Genomic DNA, 14,513 nt, shown 5'->3' with positions numbered 1-14,513 from the left:
AAAACTGGGCCAAGTACATGAAGAGGCATTTTGCACAAGAGGAAATTCCAAGATGACCACTAAACACATAACAAAGCTCAGCCTCTCTGATAATTGGGTGATGCTAACGAAGATAGCTGCTTTTTCCCAGCAGACTGGCAAAACTGAACAGTGATAAATCAACTGATGGGGAGGTGCTGAGGAAATGGGAACTCAGATACATTGCTAATAGGAGCACAAAGCAGCATAACCACCTGGGAGGGCAATTTGCAGTGTTTGTTAAAACAGAAAACCCTGCTTCCAGGGAAACACGAAAACATGTGTACAAGGAAGTTCATGGCAATAGTGCTTAAGATGAAGAACTGGAGATGCTGAAATGTCCACCAGCGGGAGGATGGGCAAAATGTGGTATCAACATCTAATGGAATCCTGCTCAGCAGAAGACATGAATGAACTCACAGATACACTTGTACTTGGATAGATGTCAAAAGAAGGCAAAATGCAAAGATAATTCACTTATTATGACATAATTTATATAAGAAAGTCATTCAAATTACGCCCGTGAGCTTGGGTTTGTGAAAGCTCCCTCTAATACCTGGAAAGAGTTTCTGCATTTCCTCCCTCTCTTCCTCCCTTTCTCCCTCCTCCCCTTTCTTCCTCCTTTCCTTCCTTTCTCCCTTCCTTCACCGTCCCTCTCTCCCTTCCTGTGACATGCTTGCTCTGTGCTGACAGGTGCTGGAGATGAGGCCAAGGCCCCAGGTTGTAATCCCTGCCCTGCAAAGCATCCCACCATGAGCCTGCCCCTAGACTAAGCGCTCACTGCAGACCTCACGTCACATAGCTCTTGGGGTCTGTGACATGGACATGATCCTACGTCCTGCCAGCTTCCCAGGCTGTTGAGAACTCTCCAGGAGGGTGTGGATGAGCTGAACTTGTCTTCCACAGTGCGTCAGCTGACACACCCCCCAGGGTCACCAAGGAGAGTGGCCGGCGCGTGAAGTTCCTTGCCTTCCTTTCCCACTGTCCTCTGTCACCCCCACCCGTCTCTCCTTCATTTGCTTTAGTTCCTGGGAACGAGGGTAAAGTGTGGCGGGAGAGGGCAGCCAAGTCTCTGGGTCCAGAAGATAATCTCTCATTGCCTGGGCTTGGGCAGTAATACTCTAAGGTGACAGGTGGTCATAAGAGCGGGTGGACACCTTGTCACAAAAGCCAAACAGGTGCCAAGGACAGCAGCCATGATCATGTCCAGAGCCTCAGACAACCACAACAGGGCCCTGGAGAGAGGGTGGCGGCGGACAGATTAATTGGGCGTGACAGCAATCCTGTGAGGCATATTAAGCTAGGAGCTGTTAGGGTGGCTGGTGGAGAAGCAGCCAGAGCTGGCCCAGCCACTGACCCCCACAGGGACACTTGGCTTTGAGGCCCGAGTCTGCCTGCCTGAAGGAAGGTCTATCAGCTGGGGCCACCAGGTGCTGTCCCTGCCTGGCTGCCAGTCCTGCTGGGTAGTTCAGGGTGGCAGGGCTAGGCCCTTTTCTGTAAGTACATTCTAATACTTGCTGTGCAGCCTTAGGGGGCATCTTTCCCTTCTCTGGGTCTTATTTCTACTGACTAAACTGTCAGCCCTTTCCATCCACTGTTTCTTCTGATTCTCAAAATACAAAAACAAAAAACCCCACCCTTGTAAGGCAGTGATTCCATGTGAGCATTCTAAGTTGCTTCAGTTATATCCAACTCTTTGTGACCCTATGGACTGTAGCCTGCCAGGCTCCTCTGTCCATGGGATTCTCCAGGCAAGAATACTGAAGTGGGTTGCCATGCCCCCCTTTTCCATACAGTCCCTCTTTCAGATTTGCCTCATATATAACACATACCATTCAGGAAAACCCCACCAGATTCTAAGAGCTTATATTTAACAATCCTTTCACGCCTTCCTCTGTGTGTAAGACCAAGGCCACCCCTCCACCTATCAGTTTACAAAGCCTGACCCCACCCATTAGGCTGTGTAGTGCTACCAGCAACCTTCCTATTATGACTGAAGAAACAGAGGCTAGAGAGAGACAGAGTTCTCAGTTCACTTAAATTCTCTAGGCTTCAGTTAGCTCACATCTAGAATGGGGAGGGGATACATGTTAGTACCTTTCCTGTAGCTTGATGTTTGGAAATAAACAGCATAATACATTTCTTAGTTCTTAAAAATGTGTAAACAATAATATGGACCCAAATCCCACCTCAGATACTGTTAGCATTTTTTAATGCCAAGGCCAAAGACTCTGATCTCCCAACTGGGTTCCCAGTAAAGCAGTCCTGGAAATGATTCATGAGAGTCTCTGAAGACAGAACCACGGACAGCGTCCCCAGCTGCTGGGACTGAGCCAAACCCTCTTTTCAGTACCATGGACAGCACTCCACTATCCCCCTCAAGGAGAGGGCAACCACATCGTGCTCACCCTAGATAGCCCAGTGCCAAGGTCAGTGAAAAAACCCCCTCTGCCCATGCTATGGTGGCATTGAAAGCCTCTTTTTTACTCAGCTAGTTACCTGTTTCTCTATTTTTAAGGCCCAGAACAGGCTACTTTCTTTCTTTCTTTTTTTCCTGTCCCTATATGTAGTTATTTATTGCCATTGGCCTGTTTCCCTGTTTTTCACCCAATGACTGAGGTACCTCAAGAAGGCTTTCTAGGGGTATTTGACTGGGAAAACCCATCTCCCTAGGCCAGGAGAGCCTCCCAAGCCTTCTCTTTTTCTCACTCCTGGCCTCATTTCAGACACAAGTTAGTGATGGCCACTGGGCAGAGTGTCACAAGCCAAGAGTGGCAGCAAGGGCCAGGCCCATTGCCACCTCACCTCAAGGGCTGGGCTCGCTGCCCTGTTCAAGATGCTGAATAAAGAGGAAAAGCACTTCTGAGTGGAATAGATGCCTGTCCCCTCCCCCTCCTCCCACATCACTCATCCTGGAGTCCATCTTTATTGGCTCCTTGCCCATTTGATGAGGGCTAGATTCCTGCCCTGCCCACCTCCATGTCTGACTTCATAGGCCACCTACATGGTCTCAGAGAAAGCACCATGAGCTGCCTCAGGCCCGTCTTCAAGGACCTGCAGGGCCTCCGTTCACCAGGGACCCCAGAAAAGCCAGCAATATCCTTCTAAGACAGCAGGAGGGGAAGATGAGGCCACAAAACAATACCAGTGTCCTCCTCTGATAAACAGGAAGAAGTTCATCTCCTCAGAGCTGTGATAAAATGAGGCGGGGTGTCCAACACGAGCCTGGCATACAATAGGGGCTTAGTCAATTTCCATTCCTCTTCCCAAGTAGGAAGATATAATGAAGGTAATAGTGAAAAAGTTGGCTTAAAGCTCAACATTCAGAAAACTAAGATCATGGCATCCGGTCCCATCCCTTCATGGCAAATAGATGGGGAAACAGTGGAAACAGTGGCTGACTTTATTTTTCTGGGCTCCAAAATCACTGCAGATGGTGATTGCAGCCATGAAATTAAAAGACACTTACTCCTTGGAAGGAAAGTTATGACCAACCTAGACAGCATATTGAAAAGCAGAGACACTACTTTGTCAACAAAGGTCCATCTAGGTTTTTTTTCAGTGGTCATGGTTTTTCCAGTGGTCATGTATGGATGTGAGAGTTGGACCATAAAGAAAGCTGAGCACTGAAGAATTGATGTTTTTGAACTGAGGTGTTGGAGAAGACTCTTGAGAGTCCCTTGGACTGCAAGGAGATCCAACCAGTCCATCCTAAAGGAAATCAGTCCTGAATATTCATTGGAAGGACTGATGCTGAAGCTGAAACTCCAATACTTTAGCCACCTGATGCAAAGAGTTGACTCATTTGAAAAGACCCTGATGCTTGGAAAGATTGAGGGCAGGAGGAGAAAGGGATGATGGAGGATGAGTGGTTGGATGGCATCACTGACTCAGTGGACATGGGCTTGGGTGAACTCCAAGAGTTGGTGATGGACAGGGAGGCCTGGCGTGCTGTGGTTCATGGGGTCGCAAAGAGTCGGACATGACTGAGCGACTGAATTGAACTGAACTGAATGAGGATCACTATCAATACTGAGTGCCTACTACATGCCAGGTGCTGGGTCAAGATCTTCAGGGGCAGAGAAGGCAAGGATTATTAGACCAATTTTGTCAATAAGGAAATCAAGGCTCAAAGAGGTCAAGAAATAGGCCAAAGGTCACACAACCGACCAAACGACAGAATCAGATTTTCACCTTCAAATTCCAGGCTGCTTCCCTATCTCCAGGAGCTCTCTGATAACTACAATCATACTTACTTCTCACCTGGGGGACCCAGTATAGCCTACTTGCTACTTGCCCACGTACAGTGCTGGAAGCTCCATGCCCTTCCTTGGCAGTTATCAAGCTATTGGTCCCAGATGGTGGAGCAAGTGAGGATGGAGGCAGAGCCCATACCCCTTGCCCTCCCAGGAGATTTCAGGGGTCTCAAATGCAGTCCCCTCCCATCTTTCTCCTAATGTGGCAAGCTGGCACTAGCCCACTTGCCTATGTAGTGCTTATACACCCAGCATCCCTGAACTTCCACATACAGCCCCTCACACCTGTCATACGGAGGAGAACCCTGAGGCCCAGCAAGGGGCAGAACTTACTCCAGGACACATGAACAGATGTGATCTCAGGACCCCAGACTCCTCCAGACTTCTGCTCCTGCCCCTAGACCGCAGGGTCAATGGGGGCAAGCGTCCAGCACGCTTGCACACTCCTAGGTACCTACCATCCACCTCAAGGCCTGGCCTGTAGCAATTTCCTGTGGAAACGCGTGATGTGTCACCCATTTTCTCTATATGACCCAAGGAGCCATGCACACAGGAGGCCCTTAACGAATACTTCTGAAATTCTTTCATTCAGAACGCTTTATTGAGTTCTTAATGTATGCCAAGCACTGCTGTTGGTGGTGGGACCACAGCAGTAAGAAAAAATAGATAGGAGTTCCCTGGTGGTCCAGTGGTTAAGAATCTTTCTGCTAATGCAGGGGACATGAGTTCAACCCCTGGTCCTGGAAGATGCCACAGGCCAAGGAGCAGCTAAGCCCGCGCACCGCAACTACTGAATCTGCGCTCTAGAGCTTGGGAACTGCAACTTCCGAGCCTGCGTGCCGCAACTACTGAAACCCTTGCTCCCTAGAACTCGTGCTCCGCGACAAGAGAACCCACTGCAACGAGAAGCCCGTGCACTGCAGCTAGAGACTAGCCCCGGCTTGCTGCAACTAGAGAAAGCCCATGCGCAGCAATGAAGACCCAGTGTAGCCAAAGATAATAAATAAAGTTTTTGAATGGGAAAAAATGTCATAAGTAAATGGACATTCCAGTTTTCCTGTGACACCGATTGGAATAAATCTGCCTGCTTCCTTGCTCATTTTCCCTATTCATTTTGGGTACTAGAAGGGTAGGGACTGCCCCTATCACATCTCCAAGACTATATATGTGCCCAGAATACAATAAATGCTTGCTGAATCAATGAATTCAGTAGTGCAGTATAATAAAGACAGCCACCATATACTGAGAGGGTTCTCTGCTGCTGCTGCTAAGTCGCTTCAGTCATGGCCGACTCTGTGCGACCCCATAGATGGCAGCCTACCAGGCTTCCCCGTCCCTGGGATTCTCCAATGCATGAAAGTGAAAAGTGAAAGTGAAGTCGCTCAGTCATGTCTGACTCTTTGCGACCCCATGGACTGCAGCCTACCAGGCTCCTCCGCCTATGGGATTTTCCAGGCAAGAGTACGGGAGTGGGGTACCATTGCCTTCTCCGGAGAGGGTTCTCTATTTGGTGCTAAATATTAAACTTATTTAAAACCTTTTTTGATGTGGACCATTTTCAAAGTCACTGTTGAATTTGTTAACAGTATTGCTTCTGTTTTACGTTTTGGTTTTTTGGCTAAGGGGCATGTGGGATCTTACCTATACAACCAGGGATTGAACCTGCACCCCCTGCTATGGAAGGCAAGCTGCTAACCAGTGGACTCCCAGGTGCTAACTATTTTATACACATTAATATCTTCCCAACAGCTCCCATGAGGTGGGCACTTTGAAGTGGATGCTGCTAGCTATCTTGCCAGCCATTTTTCCTTTTGCCTAATTGGCAGAAGTGCCCAGTTACCGTTTATTCACTCTACCAGCTTCCCCTGAGGCAAGCATGGCCAGGTGACCACACTGATAAATGAGATGTAGGCAAAAGTCCACTAAGTAGGTCTTCTAGGAAACCTACTGTTTTCCTGATAAAAAGGGTAGACTCAGAAAGCATACAATCTTTATTTCCTTTGTTTTGCCTGGAATTCAGATACAACATCTGGAGGTGGAGCAGCCACTTTGCAGCCATGAGAACAAAGGACACATGCCAAGGATGGCAGAGACTTGGGCCCTTGATCACTTGTTTGAAGTGCTATACTGGCCCTGGCTTGCTTCTAGGATCCTTGTTACATGAGAATAATCTCCTGGATGTTTGTATCACTGTTACTTTATTTCTTCTGTTAAATGCAGCCACATTCAATTCCAATTGATTCAGTATTACAATAAGTGAGGCTCAGAGAAGTCAAGAGATTTTCCCAAAGTCACATAGCAGGTAAACAGGTCTGGATTGGCCTCTAGGTCTAGTGTGAGTCAGCGCTTCAGCCTATGCCCACTCCCTCACCTGCGTGCTATCAGTCCCGGCCTGATACCCCACACCCAGCACTTGGCTCTCCTTTGACTACTCTGGTGTCTGGCTTTAAGTTCCCCGATGTTTCCTCTCTCAACTGACTTCACCTGCCAGCTAAACACAGGTTTGGATCCTCCCTTCAAAACTTGACCCTGCTGACTGCCTCCAGCAGTGCACACAGCAAGCTGTCAGTCAGTCTTTGCAGGCACATTTCCTGGTTCCCATCTCTTCCCCACCAGAATCCTATGCCTACCACCAGAGTGACCATCCTCAAGAGCAGTTCTGACTGCACCCAGTGTTCAAGGCCCCTAGGATCTGGCTCCTCCCCAACATTTGCTCTTACTGTTCCCTCTGCCCCCTGCCCCCATACCCTGTATTTTCAGGTCAGCTCCAACTTCAGGTCACAATGAGGCCCTCTCTGCCCACCTGCCTCAAGTAGGTACCCGCCACCACCAGCCAGCACACCCTTCTCTCTCAGCCGCTTGGTCAGTTTCAGCACACACAATCTTGTTAATTCACTGTTTGCCATCTACACCCTCCCCTCTGGCCCCATCAGAACCAGAGCTTCTTGAGGGCAGGAAGCAGGCCCATCTTTTCCACCCATCTCCCCGTGCCTGGCACGAGGCCCAGTACTCAAGCTCAATCAGGAGGTGCTGAATGAAGCTCAGGCTAGCTTCCTACACCTTCCCGCCTCCCACATTCTACTCTAGCCGAACAGCACTACTCAGGCTCCCTGAACCTTCCTATTGCTGCCGAGGCCCAGAGCCTCCCCTCCGACTCCTCCTCCAGCCAGGCGTTCCTCTCCCTCCGTCCATCAAAGCCAAGCTGTTATGTGTCTCATGCCCTCAGGATATTGCTTGTAACTCAGCCCCAACAGAATTCAAACAGATGGGCATCCCAGACTCCAGGGTGTGAATGAAACTTTGGGACAGAGAGTGGGTATGTGTGTGTGTGTGTGCATGCACGTGCACGTGCTGGAGTGTCTGGCCACCAACACTCTACCCTGGATGTGGCAGCTTCTCTATGTTCCTTTTCTTGCATGTCTATCTCTGGTCGCCTCTGTCTGAGCTCATTTTGAGATGCTCCAATATTCCCTAGGTAGCTACAGCTGTAAGAAAGAAGAAGAGAAAAACACCAGTGTTAACTAAACCCCTACTATGTGTCAGGCATCGTTCTAGATCAAATAATAATGATACGACGATGATGATGACAGCTGCTAGTATTTGTAGAGCATTTTAGCATGAGCCTGACACCATCCTAAGGGCTTCTACTCAGATAGATGCTATCATTCTCATTTTACAGATGAGGAAAAAGAGGTTCAGAGAGGTGAAGCCACATCTGCCCAAGGTCACAGACATACAACTAGTCTTGAGTTCAGGTCTCTCTAATCTGAAATGGGCTTCTCTGTGAGGTTAAGTTGGGCGACGCCCAGGGGTCTTGGCGTACAGGGAGAAGGCTTCCTCTTGAAAACTCTCACTGCCTCTGAACACAAAGTTGGAAGCCACCCTTCCTGGGGCTCTCCTGGGGGGACGGCCCAGCTGGTAAGACTTACCCTAATCTGCAAGGCTGTAGCACAGGGCTCTGGCCCCCAAGGAGCAGGCTGGAGGAGTCGTGGGGTAGACGGAAGTCGGTGAGCCTGGGCTCTGCTTCCTCGGAAAGGCTAAAGATTTTCCCAACAGCCAGGGCCAAATTTATCTGCCAATCCCCCGAAGAGCTGATTCCAGCGTCTGTCTGGAAATGTCAACCCGTGTGGTTGGAGGAACGCGAGCAGAGTTTTCCTCTAAATAGCAGGAAGCATATGGGAGGCGGATGGCGCCCGCCACCCCAACCTGCCAACTCTCACTCAAGCAGGAGCTAAAAGGGGCCCAACAAGGGTCTGGAATTCCTACCAACCCTGAGGGGATGGGGGGAGGGGAGGAGCTGGGGACAGAGACAGTGGCAATGAGAAGGTCAGAAAGTTGATCCTGAAAGGTGGTTGGGCAGGACCACCTGACCCTCACACTGCAAGTGGAGGTCCCTGGATGCAAGTGACACACCCAGGAATTTAGCGTAACATCAACAATGGTGAAAACCACTCACAGAGCACTTGCTCTATGCCAAATCTGGGTTAAGCACTTTATTTGGATGATTTCACTTAAACTTTGCAATCAACTCTAAGACAGGGCTGCTATTTCCCTCCATATAACAGATCAGCAAACTGAGGCTCAGAGAAGAAAAAAACATGAACTCAAAGACTCTCTGAGCTAGAAAGGACCTTCCAGATTCTCAGCAGAATTACAAATACTCTACAGACTTTTTGGTCAAGTTGTGATGCAGCTGATGCTTGAATACTCCCATTGACAGGGAGCTCACTATCATCTGAGTTAGCCCATCTACAGAGAATTCTTTGTATCCAAAATATTTCCTAACCTTAGCTGAAATCTCCTTCCCTGGAGCTTTTTCCCTGGGTCTGACAGCCAGACTTTGCCCCTGCCTTCCCTCACAGAGACAGAAAGGCAGGGAGCAAGGCCCCCTCAAGGTCTCTGGATTCCCTTCTGCAGGTGACACACCCAAGTTCCCTTGACCATCTCTGCACCTCTGACCATGATAACCAGAGCAGCCACCAGTCAGCAGCACTTAATGTGTACCGGGTACTATGCAAAGCCCACCCACTCTCAAATCCTCCTCTGACCCTCCCCCCAATTCCTGGGGAGGGACTATCCTCAGCCCATTTTACAGAGAAGCAAAATGATGCTATGTTTCATGGGAGGAAGAGACTTGTCTCTGACATTCAGCGGGGACATGGGGACCCCGGAGGTCTCACTGGGTTGCTCCTCTAAGTCTCACAAAAGTGGAAGAGGTTCCTATTGGCCCCACCTGGGGACCATCTCACTGACACTGACACTTTGCCAGGATTCTCCTCCACACTGGTCCACAGTGCCCCCAAGTCCCACAGCCCCCTCCTCCCAGGATTGAAATGAATCCCCCCTCCCATTCTGCAGCAACTGCTAAGTCCCCAAGTCCTGTTCAGTCTCCCTGCTAACTGCCCTTCTGAGCCATTGCCATGGTCCTGCCCTGCCTCACTGTCACCAGCCCAATGTGCAAGTTTTTCTAACACTCAAACTGCCCTGCCCTTGGCTCCCTTCTACTCCAAGGATCAAATGCAACCCCCTGGCCCAACAGCTGAAGCCTTCCTTCCAGGGACGACATCTCCAACCTTCTCACCCGGGTGGCCTTAGAGCTTAGCAGGAAGGAGGCAAGGTCTCTGCAGACCTCGCTGCTTCTTTTACTTGGTTCAACCTGCTCAGTTGTTTCTCCTGAAGAACCCCTATGCATCCTTCAAGACTCTGCTCAGAGGGACAGAATCAGTGCTCTCGCCCCAGACACCTCTGAGTAACTGGCACCTCCCTCTGATCTGCCATGTGTCGCCTGCCATCCGTGAAGGAGGCATCGCTGTCCCCAGCAGAACTGTGAATTCCCCCTGGGCAGGGGCTGCCCTAAGGCACTGGTGTAGCCTGGTGTCTAGTAAAGCGCCTGGCACAAGGCAGGTGCTAGCAAATGTCTGAGTGTGAGAAGAAATGATTAAATGGGGACCGTGGGGCGCAATGAAGTATTAGAGATGACCCATAAAATATGGTTCACGCGTGTCGAAGCTCTGATGTATCAGAAGCAGTAAATGCTGCTGCCACAATAATCAGACACACAAAAAGTATGATTAATGAAGACTTTGCTGGCTGCCTCTGAATTTAGAAGGGTATCAGGATGATCTGGGATGGTAGGAACTTCCAAAAAAAAAAAGCTGTTCAAGTAGATGAAGTAACTGGGGCTCAATGAAGGATGGAAGGAAGGCCATGGAGGAGGCAGGGGTGAAAGAGACTGGGTCCACGTCCCAGACTTGCCTCTGACTTGCTCTGTATTGTTGTACGGGTGGCTTGGCGTCTCTCAGCCTCAGTTTCTTGTATGTAAAATGCAAAGAGGGGTTTGGAGAACTGCTGAGGCAGATGTTTGTCCTAAACACCCCTCTGCAATTGGACTGATGTGACACTGTCTGCCTGCCCCTCTCCATTCAAGCTGCCAGCAGAGTGTGCAGACCGCTCAGGGGTCCTTGGCTTTAGAACCCTCTGGCCTGAAAATGCTATGGTTTTTCCAATAGTCATGTATGGATGTGAGAGGTGGACCATAAAGAAAGCTGAGCACCGAAGAAATAAACTATGATGTTGAAGAAGACTCTTGAGAGTCCCTTGGACTGCAAGGAGATTAAACCAGTCAATCCTAAAGGAAATTAGTCCTGAATATTCATTGGAAGGACTAATGCTGAAGCTGAAGCTCCAATACTTCGGTCACCTGATGTGAAGAACTGACTCCTTGGAAAAGACCGTGATGCTGGAAAAGAATGAAGGCAGGAGGAGAAGGGGATGACAGAGGATGAGATGGTTGGATGACAACACCAACTCGATGAACATGAGTTTGAGCAAGCTCTGGAGCTGGTGATGGACAGGGAAGCCTGGCATGCTGTAGTCCATGGGGTCGCAAAGAGTCGGACACGACTGAGTGACTGAACTAACTACAGTCTGAAAATATAGGTCCCTGGCAGCCCTCCCAGCAGGTCATGCAGGAGACAGACCTCAGGGCAGGTGGATGGGCAGTGTTCTGGGTATGCCTCAGGCAATGGCAGAACTGTGGACTTGATCCTGTGTAGGAGATGTTTAACTGGAGGTAGCAGGAACAGGGGCTTCCCTGGTGGCTCAGATGGTAAAGAATCCTCCTGCTAATGCAGGAGACCCGGATTCGATCCCTGGGTCAAGAAGACCCCCTGGAGAAGGGCATGACTACCCACTCCAGCATTTTTGTTTGGAGAATTCCATGGACCGGGGACCCTGGTGGGCAACAGTCCATAGGGTCGCAGAGTCAGACACGACTGAAGCAACTTAGCACACATGCATGGGTCTACTTCAGGATCAGCCTTTGGGGAAGCATATCTCCACTGATAAAGTTCTAGTATCAGTTCCCTCTCCAGCTGGGGGATGGTGGTGCATAGGCCCAGGATGCCAGTCAGAGGACCTGCCTGAGGAATGGGAACAGCCAGAAACGAGGCTGATCAACACTAAGACACTGTTCTGGGACTTGTGTCTGAGCTATCTCGGAAGGAGTCTTGCATGCTCCTCTGGACAGGCATCTTATTACCCGTCCAAGAAAGACCTATGAGAACATAAGAACAACTCAGAGGGAGCAGACTTGAGACACGGTGACTACAAATCAGGTCCAGTAGTTAAGTCTCCGTGCTTCCACTGCAGGGGGCACAGGTTCACTTTCTGGTCAGGGAACTAAGATCCCTCAAGTTGCATGGCATGGCCAAAAAAATAAAGTTTAAAATAAACAAACCAGCAGTAAAAAAAAAAAAAAAAAAAATTGGGTCCTAGTGACAAGGTTTGAACCCCTGAGACCAGCTGAGCCTGAAGTTGGACTTGCCTCTGGACTTCACATTCACAAATCAATAAATTCCTTTTTTCCTTAAACCCAGTTTGGTCTGGGTTTTCTATCACTTGTACCTACAGAGTACTTGAGTGATACAAGCAAAAATAAAAATAGAATTTGTCTCTATTTCACCATTCAGAGGAAACCACTATCAACAGTGAAATGGTTGTCCTTCTGGGCAGGAGCATGCATATATTGATATTTCTTAACAAAAATGAGATCATACAACATACACCATTTTATAATCTCCTATTTTTCCTTCAACAATGCAACATGGACATGTTTCCATGTCAACAAGCATAGATCTGTGGCATGGTCTTCACTGCCACTGAGAACACTATTGTCTGGCTGGACTGTAATTTATTTAACTATCTCTTTCTGATAGATGATTGGGTGGTTTCTAATTTATCACCGTCTTCAGGAAAGGTGCAGTGAGCTTACTTGCAAAATGCATATGCTTGCTCTTGCTGGATTATTTATGACTAAGATTCCGTGATTTCGAGAGTTTGACTTCACCAGTGTAAGTTTCTCTGCTTGAGATTTCAGATTCTCTGAGTGTTTGGAAGGTAGCATCTGTCTTCCCAAGCAGGATAAATGGTTATCAAAAAAGCAAATCCAGGGCATCTCCATTAAGAGTGTCTCTGGTGAGAGACTTCCCTGCTGCCACAGGGAATCCATTAGCCAAATGCAGGGGACTTGGGTTTGATCCCTGGTCTGGGAAGATTCCACATGCCTTGGAGCAACTAAGACTGTGCGCCACAACTACTGAAGCCCTCCCTAGAGCCGGCGCTCCGCAACGAAAGAAGCCTGAGCACCGCAACTAGAGCGTAGCCTCCGCTCACCGCAACTAGAGCGCCCGCACAGCAGTGAAGACCCCGAGCAGCCAAAAATAAATAAGTAAAATTATATTCGAAAGAGATGTGAATGTGAAAAACAAACTTAAAAAAAAAGAGTGTCTCCGGCGAGAGTGCTTATTGGCAGACCCGAGTGAGTCGGTGACGATGTAGTTGGGGTGCGGGGGTCCAGCCAGCCATGCGCACCCCGTTGAGCTGTGTGCCTCCCTGCGCCTCATCCCCCACCTGGGTCTGTCTTTCAGTAACTGAGGGGAAGGGGACCTGCTGGCACCGAGGGTCCCGGTAGGATGTGATGAGCAGATGAGCACACAGGAGGTAGCTATCACCTCTGGAGGTCACAGTGGGAAAAGCAGCGGCCACCAGTGAGCCAGCAACGGGATTGTTCCAGACTTCTAGGTGTTATAGTTCGCTGAGGCCCCACAACCCCCCTCTGATGCCATTATGCAGGCGCCTTACCCCATTCATCTTTATAATGTCACCATTCATTTCCTTCAATGCAATGATGGAGTCTCTGCTTATTCAGTTAATTTGTTTGGGTGTCTGTATAATATCTGTCCCTCCCCAAGGCTGAGCGCTCTGTGTGGGGTACAGACTAGCAGGGACTAGTCCTCAATAAGGGCTTCCCAGGCAGTGCTAGTGGGAAAGGACCTGCCTGCCAATTCAGAAGACATAGGAGATGCGAGATCGATCCCTGGGTCAGGAAGATCGCTTGGAAGAGAGCACGGCAGTTCACTCCAGTGTTCTTGCCTGGAGAATCCCATGGACAGAGGAACCTGGTGGGCTGAGGTCCACAGGGTGGCAAAGAGTCAGACACGACCGAAACAACTTAGCACAACTCAGCACTGCTGCTGCTGCTGCTAAGTCACTTCAGTCGTGTCCGACTCTGTGCGACCCCACAGATGGCAGCCCACCAGGCTCCCCCGTCCCTGGGATTCTCCAGGCAAGAACACTGGAGTGGGTTGCCATTTCCTTCTCCAATGCATGAAAGCACAGCACTCAATAAATGTCCTGGGAATAAAGAAATCTCGCTGGGGCTGGCGCCCTGTCTGTAGAGCAGGCATCTCTGCTTCTGGGCTTGGAGACACCCTCTGCCATGCCACCCTCTGGACCACATCCCCAGCGCCAGCTTGGGGACCCATAGATCTGCCTTAGAACTTGACTCTGTTCATGGGTTGCTTGGAGCTTCTGTGTCAGGTGCCTGCCCTGCTGGGACCCCCTGCCCTGAGTGGCGCTTACTGTACCCACAGGACACTGGGCCCTGGAGATGGCCAAGCTGATGGAGCAGCTCCACCCCTCCCTGGTGGTGTGGACTTGGGCCAGTCATCTCCTCTCTGGAAGCCTCAGTCCCCTCATCTTTAAAATGGGGTGAATTCCACTAATCTCTCAGGGTTGTTCTAAAGATGAAAGAAGACAATGGATGTGCCTAGCACACAGTGGGTCCTCAGGAAATTCCGGTTCTGCACTATGTGCAGTTAGTTCAGAGGTGGAATCTGATCCTGTCTCACCTGGATGACCTGTTTTTACCTTCAATGATTCCCAGGTGAGCCCTAACCT

Source organism: Capricornis sumatraensis, chromosome 15 (assembly GCF_032405125.1).
Source record: "Capricornis sumatraensis isolate serow.1 chromosome 15, serow.2, whole genome shotgun sequence".
In the NCBI taxonomy this organism is placed as follows: domain Eukaryota; kingdom Metazoa; phylum Chordata; class Mammalia; order Artiodactyla; family Bovidae; genus Capricornis; species Capricornis sumatraensis.
The sequence above is the reverse complement of the archived record's forward strand: the minus strand, read 5'-3'. Positions refer to the sequence as shown.